The sequence below is a fragment of the Vulpes vulpes genome, chromosome 1 (genome assembly GCF_048418805.1).
Source record: "Vulpes vulpes isolate BD-2025 chromosome 1, VulVul3, whole genome shotgun sequence".
Classification (NCBI taxonomy): Eukaryota; Metazoa; Chordata; class Mammalia; order Carnivora; family Canidae; genus Vulpes; species Vulpes vulpes.
The window spans coordinates 163,702,950-163,724,789 of NC_132780.1; the positions used below are offsets into that span (position 1 = coordinate 163,702,950).

At 37.0% G+C, this 21,840-nt stretch overlaps 1 protein-coding gene and 1 long non-coding RNA gene across 3 annotated transcripts in view; both read left to right on the forward strand.

Moving 5' to 3' along the window:
- Positions 1 to 21,840, forward strand: part of KCNQ5 (potassium voltage-gated channel subfamily Q member 5) — a 509,851-nt gene that overhangs the window by 8,399 nt on the left and 479,612 nt on the right. The gene's annotated exons all lie outside the window — the stretch shown is intronic.
- LOC140595324 (uncharacterized) lies at positions 5,909 to 15,167 on the forward strand. The gene is made up of 2 exons (XR_011996821.1): positions 5,909 to 5,948; positions 14,985 to 15,167. It is a non-coding gene; the product is annotated as an uncharacterized lncRNA (long non-coding RNA).

Sequence of the window (21,840 nt, forward strand, 5' to 3'; positions counted from 1 at the left end):
GAGAGGCTCAGCAATCTGAGGTCAGCCACTGAATTAGCGGCAGGATAGGGCTTTATGCCAAGGCAGATGGACTGAGAACCAATGTTCTTGGCCACTATATCTTGATTGTGATTGGTACCTGTGGAACCCAGGGCTCCTCCTGTCAGATAACATAATTACAAAAACTGCTTTTGAGTCTCATATAGATCACTCCTAGTGATACAGTATATGCAAATAAATATTTTTTGAAAAAAATGAACAAAAGTTAAAATCCCTTATGACCTAGTATCAGAGAATTACATAATTTAATAGTACTAGGAATGTTTGTTTCTCTGTCTTCAAATTCTAATCAGATCAAGTTGTAATTTTTCCATAAAGTTTTTCCTGATAGCTCTGGCTTAATTCCTTATCTTTATTAACCTCCTGTAGCTTTTATTATTTGGACCATATACTTTAAGCCCTTAATTACATTTTTGAATTGTATTCAAATTGGATCATTTATCAAATTCTTCACAAATAATTTCTGTCTAAAGAAACAAAAATACCTTCTTTTGTATCTCCCAGATTTTCATCCTTTACTTTCTTTTTAAAGATGTATTTATTTATTCATGAGAGACACAAAGAGAGAGAGAGAGGCAGAGACATAGGCTAAGGGGTGCGGGTCTCCATCCTGAATTCTGGGATTATGATCTGAGGCGAAGGCAGGAGCCCAACCGCTGAGACACCCAGGAGTCCCTCATCCTTTATTTTTAATTGAAATTCACCCTGCCCATGTTACCAATAGGACTGTTTGAATCTTATAATCTATTTTTTTCCAAACACAATTTTTTTTAGTTCTCCTAGTTTACATTGTACAACAACTTGTATTGAAGACCAAATTGTTGTTATAACTTCTTAATACCATTTCCTATGAATATTAAATATCTAATTTGTTCCTTCACTGCAGAATATCTAAGGGGCATTTAAAAATAACAGAAATTGCTTCTTTTAAGTTTCGTAATGGCTGAACATAAAAACAATTTCCTCGGGATCCCTGGGTGGCACAACGGTTTGGCGCCTGCCTTTGGCCCAGGGCGCAATCCCAGAGACCTGGGATCGAATCCCACATAGGGATCCCGGTGCATGGAGCCTGCTTCTCCCTCTCCCTGTGTCTCTGCCTCTCTCTCTCTCTGTGACTATCATAAATAAATAAAAATTTTAAAAAATTAAAAAAAGAAACCATTTCCTCCAAACTGATTTTATAGAATTCTCTTTCTTTAATAAAATATGCTTATATTCTTCACACTGAAATAAATACATTTCATTTCTCCTCCTCCTCCTCCTCCTTCTTCCCTCTCTCTCGTTTTATATATACATTTTTTTTCTGGCTATTTCTTCCCTTCTCTCTCCCATTTGTCCCGTTGTTTTCCCTACTACCCCCTTCCCCCTACCCCCCCACCCACCCCAGTTAAACTACTCCTAGTATTTAGTTTGTTTTTTCCTTCCTCTCAATGGATCTATCTTTCTGGAATAGTGTTTTGCATTTCTTTTTATGCTATGTTGTAAAATTTAATTCTCTTCTTAAAGCTGTGGGCTCTTAATCAGGAGATGCATTGACCCTGTAATTGCTTACAAGCTCCAGGAGTGCACTACATAAGTGGACTGGTCTACATAATTTACACATTGTACTTTAGTAATTAACAGAGGCCCCCATGAAGATGGGAAGGTTAGAGAACTTTACTTTTCTTGGAGTTTTAGTTAAGCTCAGGTTTCTTAGAAAATAAGGGAGTGAAGTCTTAAAATTGCCCTGAGGTTTTCCAATATCTATTTATATTTTTTGAAATCTGGATATATTCAGATAGATATGCAATAAATAGTTTTTAAAAAATCATATTTTCCGGGCAGCCTGGGTGGCTCAGCGGTTTAGTGTGCCTTCAGCCCAGGGTGTGATCCTGGAGCCTCAGGATTAAGTCCCATGTCCGGCTCCTTGTGTGGAGCCTGCTTCTCCCTCTGCCTGTGTTTCTGCCTCTCTCTCTCTCTCTCTCTCTCTCTCTCTGTCTCTCTCTCTGTGTCTCTCATGAATAAATAAATAAAATTTTTTTAAAAATCATACTTTCCATTTTGGAAACTGACCACTGTATATAGTTGAGAAATGAATAACTTGTTAACATAAAATTATTTCATACATAGACTGTTACAGTCATTAGGGGTTTCCTTACTCATTGAGCCAAGAAATAGATTTATAATTTGGCAACAGAGAGCTATAGTTTTCCTCTTTAATTGGGAGATTAAAGCATGGACTCAAAAATGCAAGTGTCATAGGAATATATATAGTGTGTACATATATGTTTTATATATATATATAAATACAGGTGGTTTTCTATCATATATATATAATAGAAATACATATATATATATGTATGTATTTTTTCCGACTTGGAAATTTTCCTGAAGTATAGACCATGTGAAAGCTATTTCCACAACTTTTTGTAGAATGGGAACCTTCTAGGGGTCCCATTTCTCTAAACCTGTTTTTTTCTCACACCTGAATGAATCTAGGACTGGATGGAATTGAGAATTTGGATTCTTCTCCTCATGTGTTGAGTTGGCGGATATATTTCTCAGCTTTCTGGTTTGTAAAGTTAGGACATAATTCTTCAATGTTTGTTCAATAACCTGACTTCATGCTATGTGTATGGGCCTGAATAGGAACTATGAGGGCTAAATGGAAATAAAACACAACCTGGTCTCTCAAGGAATTTTTGCTCCAGAAGGATAGTAGTTTACTATTTACTGAGGTACAAAAACCATTTCTCTGGATTGACTTAGGATAAAAGCAAAGGTTGGCCCTTTTCCAGCGGCTTTTAGCTAGCTGCTATTGAAGGGATTTACAAGGTAAACTCCAGGATCACCATATAAAGAACTGCTGATTGCCAGTTCTCTTGACCTCTTGGGAAACTTCAGAGCTGGGTGTTCAATTGCCTGTGCAGGTGGGCGTTCTGCTCAGGGCATTCCCACACAAAGACCAAACATAGGAGTTCCCACTGATCATAGTAATTTCCAAAGAGTAGTAATTAAACTAGTTAAACTGAATGTTCTAGTTAATAAAACATTCTGAGTATGTTTAATTTGCTCCAAAGTATTTTTAAAAATAGAAAAGAAATCAACGCTGCTTCATAACACTTTGTTTAGGAACGTTATTTTTTTTCTCCCCAAAATGGCTGAAGAACAATAATGTAAATTAAAAGTTTGTTTTAAAAAAATGAAATGCCTATCTTCAGTGTATACTCTGAAGTTTCTAATATTGTTAACTTCTTTATCCTGGTACATGGAAGGAAAATATTATACCAGTCTTCCATGGAGCCTAGAATTCATTCATTCATTCATTCATTCATTCATTCTTGTAAACATTCATTCAGAATTTGAGAGTTCATGGCATATCATGTCCCTGGAACACTTTGGAAATACTGCTTCCCATTTTACTGACTTTCTCCAGGCATGTGGGAAATGGCTCTTTTCTTCAACTTAGAGAGTAGCACTTCAGAGTGAAAGTAAGATCATTAAGTGGAAGAATGTGTATTCATTGTGAACTCTAAGGTAGGTACTCTTCACTCATCTCCTTAAGACCAATACTGAATCTTCAAATGTTTTCTTAATTAGATAGGCAATCAGGTTAAGGAATTACATGGCAAGAGTAAATTCGGTTTAAATTTGCCATTCCAGATGACAAAATCCTATAGTTCTGTTTTGCTTCATCAAGTGGAGAAGGCAAAGAGACTGAGTGGCAATACATAAGATTTTGAGGAAGCCCATTTATAACCTTTAAGATAAGATCTCAAATCAAGGAGCATTTACTCTTACAGAGTGTCCTTGACACCTAGAAGAAACACCTTGACAGTCACTTTGTTTAGGGCAACATTTTACCAAGCTTACTTACACAGTCAAATTGGCATCATATTTTTGTTTTTGTTTGTTTTTTCCTTTAGAAGAAAGCCAGATAAATTCCTTTAGATCAACCAAGGGATAAATACCCTTGGTTAACCCAAAGAAATGAGCTACCCTAATTATGCTGTCTTGCTTTAATCTTAAACTGAGATGGTCCTGCAGACCTTCCAAAGGTAGGCCATGAGAGACAAATGGAAAGAAAAAAGTATCCAGTCATCATATTTGTGCCAATCATGTTGAGTTCTAGACAGTCATTCAGCCCACCAGTTTGGTTTGACTATCATGCTTCAGTGGCCCATTATTCTCTTCTCTAAGTAGAAAGAATAGTAGTCATCACAGAAAGTGGAACTTCCCTTTAGCAGGAAAGATTCCCTTACATGGTTCCAGAGCTTTCGCTTCCAGTGTTGAACTAGATGAGAATTACTCTACAAATTACTGTTCCCAAACTAGTTGGATCATGCTGCCGAGAGCTATTTTCCAGAGCTCATGGATAGGGAGTTTTTATTCCAGGCTTTGGGGCAGAAGTAGATAATAATAAGTTTATAGATGGCCCTTAGTGAGGTAGCCTAGACAACCTTAAACAAGAATAGTCAAGAAACTATCACATTGTGCTGGAGAAAACATAGTATTTCTCTCATTCAAAGGTAGGTATCATAATTCACAAGTGTTGTCAGTGAGAGATAATATGTTTTTCTTCTAAAAGAGGTTAAAGGCAATTACCTGAATTTTTTTTTGTTGTTGTTAGTTGCTGGTCCAAAGTTCCTTTTCACATTGAGATCTTAATATAAATTTGCAAATCACATGATAATCCATTTAAAAGACCTATTCACAGTAAGTCTGTTATGTGTTTTGTTTTTGTTTGTGTTTTGCCTCAAGAGCCACTTGTAAAGCCAGTGGTTACTCCAGAATAAGTGTGTGGAAGTGGTACAGCAATGTAGGTCCAGCATGACATGGACCTGGCCTGGAGTGTTTGCTCTGAGAGTGTGAAGAAGGGGAGAATAGGATAATTCAAAAGGAGAGCTGGAGTTCTTGGTCCTTGATTAGTTTTTTTGTAGGCAAAAGGGATGAAAGAATCAAAGATTTCAAGCAAATGTGATTATGACCAAGCAGAAGTTGCTTAATTCTGTTTTAGAGACAGACAAAATGCATGAGCAGACACATAACTTGCTTGGGCTTTCAGAGAGAAAGACTGAGGGTAATTAGTTACCAATGTGGAGGTGATGGATGTAGAAATAATAAAGGTGTTGGGAGAAGAATGTAGAGAGAGAGAGGAGAAAGAGGGGGTTTGTGAAAGGAATAGAGAAGAAGAAGACTAGTGCAGTATACCATCCATAGGAGACCCAAGGTTCAAAGAAGGACTATGGTGGAGTGAAAGGATTATCAAAAAGAGAAATGAAAATGTCAATATAAAAAAAGCAGTGATGTGGAAAACCAGGATAAAGGAGGAGGGGACAGAACCTAGAAGAAAACTCAGTGATCTAGGAGTGATCAGCATTTTCAGCACTATGTGCTAGGAGGACATCCAGTAACACAGGGAGGAAAAAATCATATCCTGGAAAAAGGGCCAAAATAATTCAAGAACCAGTTATGGTTCAGGCACAGCAATCAGCATCTCAAAAGGCATTCACAGAGTGAGGGGTGTTCTTGAAGGTATGAAATGGGGACTCCAGGAGAGAGGGTGGTACTCAGAGAGCCTCCTGTGAAAGCAGGGAAATCTGGTTTGAAAGCAATCTTGCAGTCCCTGAGAGAGATGCTGATAAGTGCAAAGCAGTTCTAAAGAGTTTGAGATAAGGCACCAAACAGTGCTTGGAGGGAAAAAGGAGGAGACAGATTAGGCTGCATAATTGACAATTAAATGAGTAAAGAGAGAGGGAGAATGGTAGATTAGGGAGCAACAGGGCAAAACTAAACCTTTTTATATTTCCCCAAGCAGTGGGAGGTCTGCACAAATATAAAAACCTAGGGAAAGTCCCCCCCCCCCCAAGAGGAAAGATTAGCATAATTAAGAGGAGTAGATCCTGGAAGAAGAAAGATACAGGTTTATGGTAAGTAAAAGTTTGAGATGACTAGTTTGGGTTGTGATAAGGCAGCAACCAGAGGTGAATAACATGATTTCTTAACAACAGCAGGGCTCTGATGGAGTTTGGCATGACCAAGTGGAAGACTCAGTATGTATGATTCTGAGAATCTCTCTAACAGTGGTGTGCAGAGGAAATTTGAAAAGCAGATGGAGCCATAACCCAGAGCTGGCAACTGTGTTCAGGGAATGAGAAATGCTCTAGGAGTCACACACTGAATGAGTGTGACCTTGGGCCAATCACTAACCTCTCTAAGCATCAACCATCTGAAAAAAGTGGAAATGATAAATGTGGAAATGTGCAAGTTATGGGAAGTTAATTATATAATTACTGGCATGCGTACACGCAGACACACATACACTCACGCACACACACACACACACACACACACAATAGTAGTTTTTATACTTCCTAACCAAAGATAGTCTTTTAGCCTCTTCAGAGGAGGAGATACTGCAATAATAAGTACATGTAAAAACATGTGTTTAATGAATAAATGAGTGAATAAATGAATTACCATAATATATTACTTATTTTACAACAGCATTGTATTTAGTGCCAAGATTAGACAGCCAGAAATTTCCCTTTGTCTGTACAAGCTCTCTTAGCTTTAACAAAAGGGTTTATCTCAGAAATCAAGAAATATTTTATAATCTCTTTATTTTTGAATACATGGATAAAAGCATGTTCTTTTTGTTTTAAGATTTTATTTATTTATTTGACAGAGAGCCTACAAGAAGGCAGAGCAGCAGGCAGAGGGAGAGGGAGAAGCAGGCTCCCTGCTGAGCAGATAGTCACATACAGGGATCCATCCTAGAACTCTGGGATCATGACCTGAGCCAAATGCAGATGTTTAACTGACTGAGCCACCCAGATACCCCTAAAAGCATGTTCTTAAAATGTAAATTTAAAAACACTGTCAGGAACTACTGATTTGACACATTTAAGTAATAAGAATATGGAGCTGGAGGGACTATGGGCAGGACTACTCTAGCACTGTCCTTTTTTTAGGATGGGAAAACTGAGACTGCAGAAATGTTAAATAACTTGCACAAGATAAAACACAGAGGCAGTACGGATGGTCAGGCCTTCCTGTTGCCTCTACAGAAATGACTTCAATTTCAGGTCTTATAATCTGCCCTAACCTTTCTACAGTGAAGATTAGCTCTGATTTTTAAAAAATGAATGGACGTTCATTACAAATACTATTGTTTGTTCAACTATCATATGAAGAATAATCTTTTAAAAAGTTTTTTCGGGGCTCCTGGTTGGTTCAGTCAGTGGAGTGTGCAACGCTTGATCTTGGGGTTGTGAGTTCAAGCCTCACATTGGGAATACAGATTACATTTTTAAAAAATTTTAAAGTAAAGTATTTCTTTATTTTTAAATTAATTAATTTGTTTATTTTTAGAGAAAGAGAGAACAAGCAAGCAAGAACAGAAGAATGGGGGAGGGGCAATGCAGGGGGAGGGGAGAAGCAGACACCTAGCTGAGCAGGGACCCCAACTTGGGACTCGATCCCAGGACACAGGAATCATGACCTGAGCCAAAAGCAGATGCCTAACTGAGCCACCCAGGTGCCCCTAAAAATAAAATCTTAAAAAGCATTTTCACTCTTTCACTATTATTTAACAGAGAAAATATTTATCTCTTTTATACATTGCTAAATGCTGAAAAAGGTATTAATTTTTATAACCTCCTAAAGAGGTTCTCCTGAAAGAATCTCCCAGAAATAGGACTGCTGGATTATATGGTGGTTCTACTTTTAAGTGTTTTGAGGAATCTCCATACTGTTTTCCATAGCAGCTGTACCATTTTTGCATTAAACAATTACCTTTTTATATCTGAATATTAAGTGTAGTTTTATCTTCATGACTTCAATCTAGAAGTTTATCTGGCTCTTACTTCACTAACCCCTGTGAGGAGCCTGCTTTCCCTCTGCCTATGTCTCTGCCTCTTCTCTCTCTCTGTGTATCTCTCATGAATAAATGAAGAGGAAATGTGCATACCCAGGAAAGACACCAGGCACACACACATACCTTATGTGTGTGAGACAGATCCCAAGCAACTAAGGATGGCTGGAAACCAGGAAGTTAAATTCTAAGAAGAGGTCTCTTTGGTGATTAAAACATATATTGGCTTATTCTTTAAAGGTTCTAATAAATGAGTAGATCAAGTAAGACACTAATACTTAGTACTTTCAGTTGCAGCATTGTGGTTTCTTTCAGATATCAAAATTGGGGGAGAAATATCTCCAGAATTTGAGCAAGTGGGAGTGGGAAAGAGCACATGCAAACATTATATGAGGATTCCAAAAGCCTCCCTCGCTCTCTCTCTTGCTCTCTCTCGCTCTCTCGCTCTCTCTCTCTCTCTCTCTCACACACACACACACACACACACACACACAATCTCACTAGACAAATTCATTAGGGGAAAGCAAATATATTCATCCATAAATTCAAATGAGTTCAAACACCTGTATTTAAATGTGCCATGACAAACAGGCCTAGTACTCTGCTTATATGCCCAAGAGAGCCTGGGCCTGACAGTCTGGCATAGATGGGAACCAGCAAGATGAGATGACCCTAACTTCTGAAAACTCCTTGCCGTACTTCATGAGAGATGAGGTACCTCTCCATCTTTGCCAGTACAATATATTTTTTTAAATTTGTAGGTATTTTAATTTTATTTATTTATTTCTAAAGATTTTATTTATTTATCTGAGAGAGAGAGCACAGAGGGAGAGGGAGAAGCAGACTCCTGCAAAGCAGAGAGCCCAATGTAGGGCTTGATCCCAGGATTCTGGGTAATGACCTGAGGCCAAAGGAAGATGCTTAACCTACTGAGCCACCCAGGCATCCCTTTTAAGTGTGAATGCCTAAAATTAACTTAAATTTAATTTCCACTCTCCTGGTATTTTTTTGTTTATATCTAATATACTTTTTGTGGTTAATATTATCATTAGAAAATTAATGGTTTCATTAATGAACTATGAGAACAAAGGAATTTTAGTGGTTGTTTAAAATTGTTGGCCTATAAATGGCCTTTTTTTGCATGAATCTTGTATATGTACCTTGAGAGGTTGATGTGTACCATATATGCTCTTCTTTGTAGGTAGGAAAATTTTGAGGCAGAGAAGTGACTTAGAGAAAATGAATGTCTCTGATTTATTTTTATCAACAATTCTTTGTGTTCTAAGTTATCCCCGTGGTTTTTAAGACCGAGAGTGCTTTTCTCAGTCATCATAATCCCCTCACCATGGTCCTGATTTAGAACTACTTCATTCACTACTCAGAGCTTCGTTCATTACCCAAACACAGGGGTGAGAGTGGGGGGCAGATAAAGAAGGAGAGGCTTGATTTTCTTTGACACGTGGCTCTTGCATTTTTTCTTGAGAAGAGGATTGGTTTGGTGCCACGAGATAAAGAGCACTTTACAGAGGCCTCACGTTGATCAGGGAGCAGATCTGTACACAAACGCAGAGCACTTAAATTGGCACTTAAATAAAGGAATCCTATAGGTATTAAACCTATAAGTATCCTCACCTATGGAAGAAGGTTTGATTATGTGACATTTGTTAAACATCATCAATGTGATAGCTGTTGCTCAGCTACATAAAACTCACAAGCCAAATCCACGCTCCATGTAATAATACCAATCTATTAAAAGTTTTTGATGGCTTCTAAGACAGCTGCAGCTGTTATGTATTTGTTACAGAAGCCAGAATTTTCTTTCATTCAGAGATATGTGGTTTGCAAAGATGTAAGTATACAAATGTTTCCTGAAGCATTGTTTTATCATTAAAAAAATACAGAAACAACATAAAACTCTATCATTATCAACTCGTTAAATCAACAATGGCAAAATTGTCCAAGGGAAGACTGCATTCTTTGAAGAGTAGGAAGTAGGGACACCTGGGTGGCTCAGTGGTTGAGCATCTGCCTTATGCTTAGGCATGACCACAGGTCCTGGGATGGAGTCCAGCATCAGGCTCCCTGCAGGGAGCCTGCTTTTCCCTCTGCCTATGTCTCTGCCTCTCTGTGTGTCTCTCATGAATAAAGAAATAAAATCTTAAAAAGTAAAAAGAAAAGTAGGAAATAAATATGTATGACATGGTATGTCACAGTTTCTAAAATGAATTAGTAGTGAAAAAATCAAGGTATGATATAGTGTATATAGTGTACACAAGTATCCACTTTTGTAAATTAAAAAATGCACACACATAGTAGATTCTTATTATCCCTGGTGGTTATGGTCTGTAAAGTCACCGTAAACACTGAGTTAGTATATACTGAATCATTGCTCCTAGCAGAATAAAAGGTTAGGTTCCTTGAAGCCTTGGTCACATTTTCATTAACTGATCAGGACCCGACTTTATGTGTGTGTTTCTGTTTAAATAGTTTTATTTATTATTATATGTATATATTATGTAAATATTATTTAATATATAATTGATTCATTAATATTGAACTCATAGTATATCTGAATGAAGCTTATCTTACATGTATTTTCTCTGGAAGGCACACCATCACTTTCTTGTACTTAAGAACACTAGAGAGTGCTTCAGCACTATAATAGGGGCCTTTTTAAACAGGAAATCAGCCCCCTGCCCCCCCCCAAAAAAAAACACATGAAAACGTGAAAAACATGACATTAAATAGACCTTGAAAAGGACACTTGTTTACAATGAGAGATGATACAAGAAGGGAAAGAATTGCCTTCTTAAGTGTCAGTTGGGAATGCGACATCAGGAGACAGATTTGGGGCCACATTTTCATGTCCACAAATGACCATTAGTGCCCAGGGAGTACTGATTTGGAGTTACAAATACATTTTGGGAGTAGGAAAATTTGCAAATATGGAATCTGCAAGTAATGAGGATCACAATATCTGTATGCTCACACATACACACACCTACTCATATATACAAATGGAAAGTTTCTGGAAGGACTAGAGGAAACTGCGTGATGGAAGTGATAGAGAATAGGACTGTAAGGCAGAAGTGAGACAAGGTGCATCTTTTATTGTAAGTCTCTCTGTCCTGTGTGACCTTTTTTCTTTTTCTTTTTTTTTTTTATGTGTGTGTACATAATATATACCTTCTTCTCTGTCCTCTCTCATTGTCCCCTACCATCACCACCATCTTTATTCTTCAATAAGCCATGTGCATTTTCTGAGGAGCTCTAGGGATGAGATTTTATTTGAGCTAAACTTATCAGAGTGAATATCCACTGAATCAGACTCTTGGTAAAGTTGGCCAATATAATTTTGCAAATGAAGAGTGTTTTACAGTGTGAAGTATGACACTCAGAACATGAGTTCTCGGGTAATTTGTGTTACAGAATATTACCCTATCTCCCAGCACTCTGAGAAGGCCTAGACTTCAGAGTACTTTAAGTCTGCCAAATACTCTTGCACTAAATTCTTAGTACAGTATGTCAGAATGAGGCTTAATAAGTAGAAAACTACTTAAATAATATTAATGATATAATGACAACTGTCAAGTGGGTATCTGACATATGTGTGTGTGGAAGTTTTCTTCAGATAGAATTCCAGGTTTCTGGCCTCCCTTAACTCCCTTGTGGATCAGAGGAGGTGATGAGTTCCCAGGTTTGGTCCCCCTGGCTTCATGTTGGGCTCAGAGTTCCCAAGTACCCCTTTCTGTTGGACATCTAGAACTCAAGAGCATCCATTTCTGATTTGTCCCCAGCTTGACGCTTGTTTCTTGGGTTACTTTGAAGTCTTGTCATCCATAACTTGTAACTTTAGAAAAGAAGGGAAGTTTTAATTTTGTCTGTTTCCTTACTTGCATATGTCATACTTTTGCCACCTATGAAAAGCCTAAATAAAAAGTAACCTTCCTCAAAGTCTTCCTTCTTAATTAATCTAGAGATTTCCCTTCTGACAGGCACTTCCTGTGATGTAGTGTAGTCTTGGTTAAAAGCAAGCTGAAGCTAAGCTGGCAGTTGGTTAAAAAAAAAAAAAAAAGGATGTATAAGGCATGCTCATATCTAATTATAGCTGGAATTCATTGGTATTAATGGCTTCCCATGGACTGTCACCCTGTGCCCATTGTTAGTTTGTAATCTAAAATAATTCAAACTTCTGTATAATTGGATTTCTGCCAGAAGTATTCCATCCATCACTGTATCTCGTCTCAAACATTGAGAATATTGTCTTTTAAATATGTTTGTATGCATATACACATATATAATCAAAATGTGTGAAAACACTTCTTCACTTGAAAAAATAACAGGCTTGTAAAGAATAACTTTAGCAACAAATGGTGAGTTTATTTTAAGAATAAACTTCATAAATGTATGGACCTCTAAAAATAAAAATAGTAAGATTTCTCAAACGTTTATTTTCCTTACCAAATATGATAGTTATCCACAGTGGAACAGATTGTAGTTATTGCCAATCCTACAAAACCACAAGGGTTTTAGGAAGAAGCATATGGATATCTATTGGTCTTCATGGTTTACAGTTGCCTCTGTATACAGCAGCCTTCAGTGAAACCGAAAGGGACCTTTTTGGATCAGAAGTGGTGTGTAGTGAGTTTGCTTGACTGGTCAAGGCTTTCTTGAATTATTGAGGATGTCTTCTGGCTAGTAACTAGTGGGCATCAAGTTCTCTGTGATTACTTTAGTGTCATTTGTTCCATGACTACGTTGGAAAGTAGTTCTGCTACCCATGGGCAAGTGCACAATCTAAGTGCATTGTCCTAATTATAAATCACCATCCAGCCATGTCTGTGAACCCTGAGATATGAGTCACCATTACATTGTGCACAATAATCACATTTGAGGGAGTTCTTTTTGCATACTAGCTTTTGTAAAACTCTTTAATGAGTTAGAATTCCCAAATGCACATAACTGTCCAATTATCTTCCTCTAGACAAAGCCAGATGCAAAACAAAATCATCAGAAGGTGCCTTGATAAATATAAGCACAGAAAAATCAGATTCTGGTCAAGTATTGTAGATCGGAGTCCATTGCACATTTCCATTTTTATTCTATATAAGGAATGTCAATAGGTTGCCTCTCATTAACTCTCCTTTCTGAGGTCACCATTGCCTAGGCCAGGGGCTACCATGCTGTGGCCCATATTTATCCTGCTACCTGGTTTCATAAATAAAGTTTTATTGAAACACCATCATGCACATTCATTTATGTATTGTCCATCACTGGTTTCATACTACATTGTTAGATTTAATCATATGGCCCACAAAATTGGGAATGTTTACTAAAAACACTATTTTCTACACTATGTCCTTGCCATACTGGCAGATGACTTAGGGAGACATGGGATGAAAACATAAACATGGTGAGTCAATTGTCAGTAGAGTTAAAATTGAAAGGATGCAATTAGTTGGAGTTCAGGTCATGGCCAGTGAGAGAGAGTGTAAGGTGAAGTTCAGTGGGAGCAGAAGCCATGTGTTTAGTGAGGAACCTAGTCAGGAGATCAGAGGGATCAGAACAGAGTCAGAGAAAAGCATAAATGCCCTAAAATGAGAAAGAGAAAAACCATATAGTCCTCAGACAGAGATTAGCTTGTTCTTCAAGCCCCCAGGGTTCCTGACAGCTGTCCAATCCACAGGTCTATGCACATAAACCTCCCATTGTTCATATAAGGCAAGGAGCTCTTCTTGCAATTAAAAGAAAGGGACTAAAAGGAACTATTATGTGTTTGGCCATGATGGGGCAAATTTAGTTCTTTATGGGAATTTCTAAGTCCCCCTGGATATAATTCTCTTTTTAGATCTCAGTATTGACAATAAGCACTAATAAACTAACTTGGGTAGAAGAGTCACTTGATATAGTGGATAAGGGCCATGTTGATAGAAAATTTAAATGCAATGTTGACCTCAGTTTGAAAATATCCCTCTTTTATTTCATTTGTTCAGTCATTCAGTAAATATTGAAGACCTACTAAATACAAAGAACTTTTACAAGAGCACATGATAGGTAAGAACATGTACAAAAGCCAGACCTACTCCTGGGGAACATAAACAATCTTGTAAAAAGTTGAGCCAAATACACCAACAATTACCAGACAAAGAAACCAGCAGTAATTAAATTTAGTAAATATTTATAACAGACTAATTGTATACTAAGCATAGTGCCAGGAACTAGGAACTGTGGATACCAATATGGATAAAGCTGAGACTTTGACTTTGGAACAACAGTAGTGCTATTCACAAGGAGAAAGGAGAATTGCTTCCTGCTGCAGAAACCAGGGAAGGCATCATGAGGTCTTGTGCAGTTTGGCACATAAGATATGACTAGAATTATTGGTAGTAGAAATACATATTAATATACCCATAAGGAGAATTATGGGTAAATAACTGGCAGTGTCATAATATAATAAAATACCATCCAATAGTTGAAAGAAGTGAACTGGAGCTACAATGAATCAATATTGATAAATCTGACACCTAACACTGAGCCAAAAAGAAGGTGCAAAAACATTCTTAATTCTTGCACTATGAAACCAACTATATAATATTTTAAAACATGGAAACCAATGCTTCTGTATTGCTCAGACTAGTATACATATGTGGTATAAATATTTTTTAATTGCTTAGAAAAGATAGATAAAAGGATTGCTTTTATTTATGTATTTATTTTAAAAGATTTATTTATTTGAAAGAGAGACAAAAATAGTGACAGAGAGAGTACAAATGGAGAGGAAAGGGAGAAACAGGTTCCCTGTTGAGCAGGGAGCCCGATACAGGGCTCTGTCCTAGGACCCTAAGATCATGACCTGAGCTGAAGGCAGCCATTTAATCAACTGAGCCACCCAGGCACCCCAAAGGATTGCTTTTAAATATAAGGAAGGAAGGAGATAACTGAGATTGAAGAGGATATGCTGGGTTTCAAATGTATCCGAATATTTTAATTCTTTTTTTTAAGGCCTACCTCTGAAAGTAATACTGAAAAATGGGTGATGGGTACATGGACATTCATTATATCATTCTCAGAGCTTTTCTGTTTGAAATAGAACAGAAGAAAAGAAAAGAAGAGAAAAGAAAAGAAAAGAAAAGAGAAAAGAGAAAAGAGAAGAAAAGAAAGAAAGAAAAGAAAAGAAAAGAAAAAAAAGAAGAAAAGAAAAGAAAGAAAGAAAAGAAGAAAAGAAAAGAAAAGAAAAGAAAAGAAAAGAAAAGAAAAGAAAAGAAAAGAAAAGCCTAAGTGTATTTATATGGAGACACATACCAAAGAATGGAAATGTGGATGGTCACACTCAATTTCCCAGGCCAGATGATATGGATTAGGGCCCAGTTTTAGCTCTCAGCTTCTCAGTTTTATTGTGTGCTTAATCCGATTAGTCAACCAAGTGAAATTCACTTTGTGGTAGAGTCAAGGCACTACTTCATGTGGTCAAACTAATAAATGGAGCCTGGAAAAGGTTGTGTTTCAGCAGAGGCTTTGTCTGGGCCACAGGTGTGCAGCTGTGCCTATGTGGATGGCAGCAGAGGGGTTCTGAAAACTGGCAAATAATGTCAGGAATTCTTGGCTGGCACTTCTGTTACAAAGGCTATGGTTCCAAACGTTTTGGGGCCACAGCTCTTTTCAGAATATGAAAAAATTATAAACCATCTCTTTAAACAAACATGCACATGTGTGTGGCCATACATGATTACATACATTTCTAGAAATTCATAGACCATAAGATCTGAAAACCTCTTAAGGACCTAATGTATAGACTTACCACCTTAAATAAATATGGTCAAATCCTACAGTGAAGACAACTAATGGTGCAGTTTCTCTGACTATTTACAGGACCCTGGAGACAGAACTATAGACTCAGTAAAGAGTTTGTGCCACTCAATGAGACTTTTAGGTGCGTTGACTTAGATACCCAGTTAACTGCCATCAACCTCTAGAGCACAAATGACCAAAATATATAGAATCTGCCCTTGCTTTAAATGTCTTTTAATGGTTCTTTAAAGAAGGAAGCTTCTGGGCATAAAAAATTCTTTAGCTAGTTCTCTCACTTCAAGTGCAATCACTAGGATGGTGTAGTCCAGTTTAAGGATTACATGTGAAAGGAAATTCAGATGACAAGCAAATTCTTGGCATCAAAGTCTGACCACCAATGCAGAATATGACTAAGAAATGAAACTTTTAGTAAAAGGTCAGAGACAACATGAACTTAACACATTTTTATTCACCAGGTGGCAAATAGAAGTGAAATCCCAGAAGCTTGGTTCATTGAATAAATATTGCAGTGACTGACATATCCAAATATACTTTATCAGACACTTTCTCATTGCAAGTGTTATGTTTTTTTTCTGACTGTTCTGCATTTTTATTCATTATTTAAATACTTAATGGCCCTTTTATAATATGAAACTCCATTTTCCATTCTTCTGTAATGACATTTACATCATTATTGATTTGATCAGACATTTAAAATGCTCTTATATGAGATATAAACTTTCTTTTTCTTGTCTTTCTTATAATTTAATCTGTATTAGATCATTCATCTAGTAATTGTTAGTAATTGTTGTTCTGATAATTTATCCTAACCATTTTTTCCCCTCAGAATTGGCTGACTAGCTAAAGTATATAAAAACAGTGACTCATGCACATCTATTTTGAAATAACCAATATAAATAGGTGCAGTCTGGTTATACCACATTTTAAACAACTGTCCAGCCAAATAAAATGCAAAAGGAAAAAAAAGTACTGCAAATACCTTAAAATGTGTGTTTCAAGCTGACTTTCAGAACAGGTCTACATTTATATAGCTGTATAAAAAGCAAGGAAAAGAAACCAGAAATTCCAGAATATTTTCAAACTGGCTTAGACATTTTGACACTTTACTATTTTTCTTTGCCAGGGGAGTAAATGAATGGTTTGCCCTCTGGGAGAAAAATGCATTTAAAAGAGAAAATATTTTAAATTCTTAACCGTGATGGAAGAAAAAAAAAAAAAAGCTAGTAGTTTTGGGTGGGGGGATATATGTGTATGGGAGGGCACAGTAAGATGTATTTAGATAGTCTTGTAATTATTCATTTTTCATTCATCACACACTGACAAGATAAGCACTGTTGATATGAAGATGAAAGAAAAGGCCCCTGCCTTTAAGTAGTTCTGGTTTTAAGGGAGAAACCTGAAGAAACAACACAGTATGCTATGAGAATGAAATAAGCAATAACTAACCCTGTGGGGCTCAAGGGAGAGAACACTCAGGGGAGGTGATGCTTGTTTGGTGGATGAAGGATGTGAAGGGTCAGCCTGTCTGAGGGGACACATAGAAGGAGCAGGAACAGAGGCCAAATGCAGAAGAGAATATTTTGTGAACTGCTTTTGTGAGCGGTAGATTCTACCTGTGTGGTGGTGAGCTAAGAGGTATGATTTCTGTGTTCTTATAGACTTGTTCTCCTACCATTTGTCCAGATAGTTAATGTAACTGCCCCTTCATTATATTGTAATTGCCTGATTACCCTTTAAAGATTATATTTATTTATGAGAGAGAGATTGAGAGAAAGAGAGAGAGCAGGGGAGGAGCACAGGAAGGAGCAGAGGGAGAGAGACAAGCAGACTCCATGCTGAGTACAGAACCCACCATGGGGCTCAATCTCAAGACCCTTGAGATTACGACCTGAGCTGAAACCAAGAGTCGGACACACAATCAACTGAACCACCCAGGCGCCCCACTCAATTAACCTTTAAAAACAGTACTTTATTCATTACTGTTCCCTAGTGCCTAGCATAGGCCCAGACACCTGGTAGGTGTGAAATGAATGCTCTTTTATTTGGACAGAATGAAAGAAAGGATGGATGGATAGATGGATGGATGGATGGATGGATGGATGGATGGATGCTCTGTATTTAGAAAGAAATGTACTTGGTTGGTCTATGATTGCTTCAGTGGAAAAAACAACATAGAAGAAAAAAATGCAATACATTGGGTGTGGTAGTATGTAAAAATATTTTTACTAGAAATGCCCTTGGACTTTATTACAAATTAGAAATTATTTCTTCCTATGCCTGGATCTTCCAAAATTTCACACTCATGCATACACTAGTATACTTGTTAAATTGTTGGACTAAATTGCCCTTTGATTTAGAAGTATATTTTCTCATTGAGATGACAGTTTTTAACTTGAAGAGAAAGGCTTCCAATTAAAATACGCTAATTTTTCAGAATGTACCTGAATTATGTGAAAATAAACTTAGTATACAGGAAAAAATATTAATTCTGTTAAACTCTTTAAAATAGTATTACATATCAAAGAGTACACCTTTAAACTACCAATGGAGGAAAAATAAAATAGCTCTGGAGACACAAGGAGAGCAAGCAGACAGCTGGAATTTTTGGGAAATGTCTGTGGTATTTGGGTTTATTTTTAAGGGAAAGAAAAATTTTCCATTAAATTTTATAACATAATAACACTTAAAAAACTTATGCTCAATAATAATCTTCATATTGCTGATATAAAACTCATATATGTTTTTCATGAATTATAGTTTTTGGGGTTTGTTTTTTTGTTTTGTTTTTGTTTTTTTGCTGTTGGAGTGGAAAGGGTAAGAAACAGGTTTTTATAAGCTTCTTCCATCTACTTTAATTACCTCCTCCTCCTGTCTTAGTGCACACACTTACATACCTTTTTATTTTTATTTTTCATGGAACCTATGTGTAAACCACGGCACACCATATATAAATTAAGAAACACTCCAAATATTCACTAGGACATTAAAATTCCTTTTAAAATTCCTTTTAATTCAAACATAAATATTCTGTAATGTGTAGGCAACTTTAAAAGGACTTGAGACAGGGACGCCTGGGTGGCTCAGGGATTTAGCTCCTGCCTTCCCCCCAATGCTTGATCCTGGGGTCCCGGGATCGAATCCCACATCAGGCTTCCTGCATGGAGCATGCTTCTCCTCTGCCTGTGTCTCTGCCTCTCTCTCTGTGTTTCTCATGAATAAATAAGTAAAATCTTTAAAAAAATAAAAGTGCTTGAGACAAAAGCAAAAAAAGAGGAAAAGGCTTTACAGTCTCGTGTCTTTTTTAGTTCGATGTTTCAGAAGACGAAGTTTTAATTATGTGCTTCCCTAGCAGAGTGGGATATTAACTCCTCTGAATCATTCTCTCCAACTTGGGAGTCCCACTCGCATTTTTCACTCTCTTCTTTTTTTTCCCCAGCTTAGGCCTTTTCCTGTCTCTCATGTCCCTCCTCCCACAAAAAACCCAAAGAGCTTGGTGGTGATTCTGTGAAATTGATCAAAATGCAATTGGGAGTAAATCTCACTTCCTCCTGTTCCCTAACTTGTCCCAAGTGCATTGAGGGACAGGAAGACCTATATATCCTTGGATCCTTTAGGTGTTTTCTGATCTGTATCGCAGTCCACCTCTCCCCTCACCCCAATCACAGGAATTTCTCAGAGACCTTTGGAAAGGAGGAAGGAACATTTATTAATTTTAGAATTGCTGTATTCTGTTTTAACCCTAAAAAAGATACGCTATACTAGCCAGAAAGAACACTCAATTGTAGTCAGAAGACAAAATTCAGTTAGCTTCACAAATTACTCTGAGTGTGATCTTAATTAAATAAAGAAACCTCCAGATTCCAGTTTCCACCATCTCTAAAATGAGAATGAGGTTAGAACTACCTCACTAAGGGTGCCTGGGTGGCTCAGTGATTAAGCATCTGCCTTCAGCTCAGATCATGATCCCAGGGTCTTGGAATTGAATCCCAGTCAGGCTCTCTGCTCACCGGGAAGTCTGTTCCTCCTCTACCCCTCCCTCCACTTATTCTCTCTTTTTCAAATAAATAAAATCCTTAAAAAAAAAAAAAAAAACTACCTCACTGAAGTATCATGAAAATTATATGAAATAAGTAAAAAGCCATGCACCCAAATGGGGCCGAGCACATCTTTCCTTCCTCTGTGCTCTGTGCTTCCTCTGTGCTCTTTTCCTTCCTCTGTGTTCACAGCATCCTGGACTTGCTCCCCATTTCAGTAAGCACCATTTGCTCACAGATAATTGCAGGTATTCGCAGATTATAAGAATCATAGTAACAATTGCTTACTGTAGTTTATTCCACAGGAGTAGTTTTAATGTATTTTAAAGGAGAGCCATCTCCCTTGGGTTTTTATTACAACAGTTTTCAACTGCCACATTTTCTGACTTTTCCATATCTTGAAGGCTTTGTACTGATGTTTAGTAACCAGCCTGCAGGTTTTTGGAATCAACAGAGCATGCCATTTCCTGCATATCTTAGATACACTCAATGAGTCTCCCCCTCATGCTTCAATTTTTGCTTTAAGGATCCCCTTTGGTTTGAATACATTTTTTTTATTAGTGTCTAGTAATGTAATTTTATCTCCAACTTTAATTGTGAAATTTGTTTCATGGATGTTATTTTCTTCAATACTAGAGGAGAATATAATGGTTGGTACAAAAAAGCTAAAAACATCTTTTTTGTGTGTATTTTTACTGTACTTTGATGGTTTTTATCAGCTACATTATTTTTTAATTGTGGTCATTATACATAGTTATTGGAATTAGTGCATTAATGTCAATCTCTGAATAACATATTTGCAAATGTGGCATTTTATTTTGCCAGTGCAAATAGGTACCAAATAACAATTCCCATTGGGGTGCCTCAATGGCTCAGTTGTTTAAGCATCCTATTCTTGATTTCAGCTCGGTCATGATCTCAGGGTCATGGGATTGAGGTTGGTGTCAGGCTCCATGCTCAGTGCAAAGTAGGCTTATTCCTCTCTGTCTGCTCCTCCCCTCGCTCTCTCTCAAATAAATAAATAAATAAATAAAATCTTAACACAATTCCTGTTGTTAAATGTGGATATAAAAAATTAAATCTCTTGCTATATATAATTATTTATACAAGTAAAGTGATTTTATCTTAATTTTTTTAAAGATTTTATTGTTTATTCCTGGGTGGCTCTCACAGAGACACAGAGAGAGAGGCAGAGACATAGACAGAGGGAGAAGCAGGCTCCTCACAGGGATCCTGATGTGGGACTCGATCCCAGGACTCCAGGATCATGCCCTGAGCCAAAGGCAAACGTTCAACCGCTGAGCCACCCAGGCATCCCTATCTTAATATTTTTAAAAGAACACTATTTCTGAATGTTTACTAGAGAAAATGTTCTAGAAAAATTTAAATTATAGATATTACATAATTGACTATGTGTTGGAAACTTATACACATCTGGATATCAGATAATTTCACATAAAATTACATACCCTGACTCAATAAATATTTTAAAGACTCTCATCTGTAAAATAGGAATAATAGCATCTTCTCATTGAGTTACTTTGAAAATTAATAAAAATAGTACATACAGAATTGAGTGTCTAGCAAGGACTTAGTAAATGCTAGATGTTATGATTAAGTTCATGCTATAAATACAGCCCAGGATAAAAGATAGGAACATAATAATAAGAATAATCAGGGACATAACAATAGGAACAATTAACCTTTAGATAGGGAAAGACAAAAAGGAAATACACAAATGACTTCCATGTAATGTAAGAATAGGAATAGAAGGAATTTGGGACTCTGAGGGAGGGAATTGGGAGTGTTTGGGGGCTGGGAGAAGGGGAAATACTGAGTTGTTTGGGATACACTGAATTTAGAGTGATAGAAGGTCAGGTAGTACAGATGCACTGTTGCCATCTCATGGATTGCACTAGAAATTTTAGGTTGTTGTTTACATATTTTTTTCAAGAGATATTTATTGTGGGCCAGCTGTGTACTAAATGCTGTGCTTCGTTGAAAAACCTAAAATTTCCAGAAGTATGTACATTTGAGTCTGTTTTCTGAGGGAAATATGGGAATGAATAATGATGTGATAGGCATGAAGAGTTGGTCAATGAT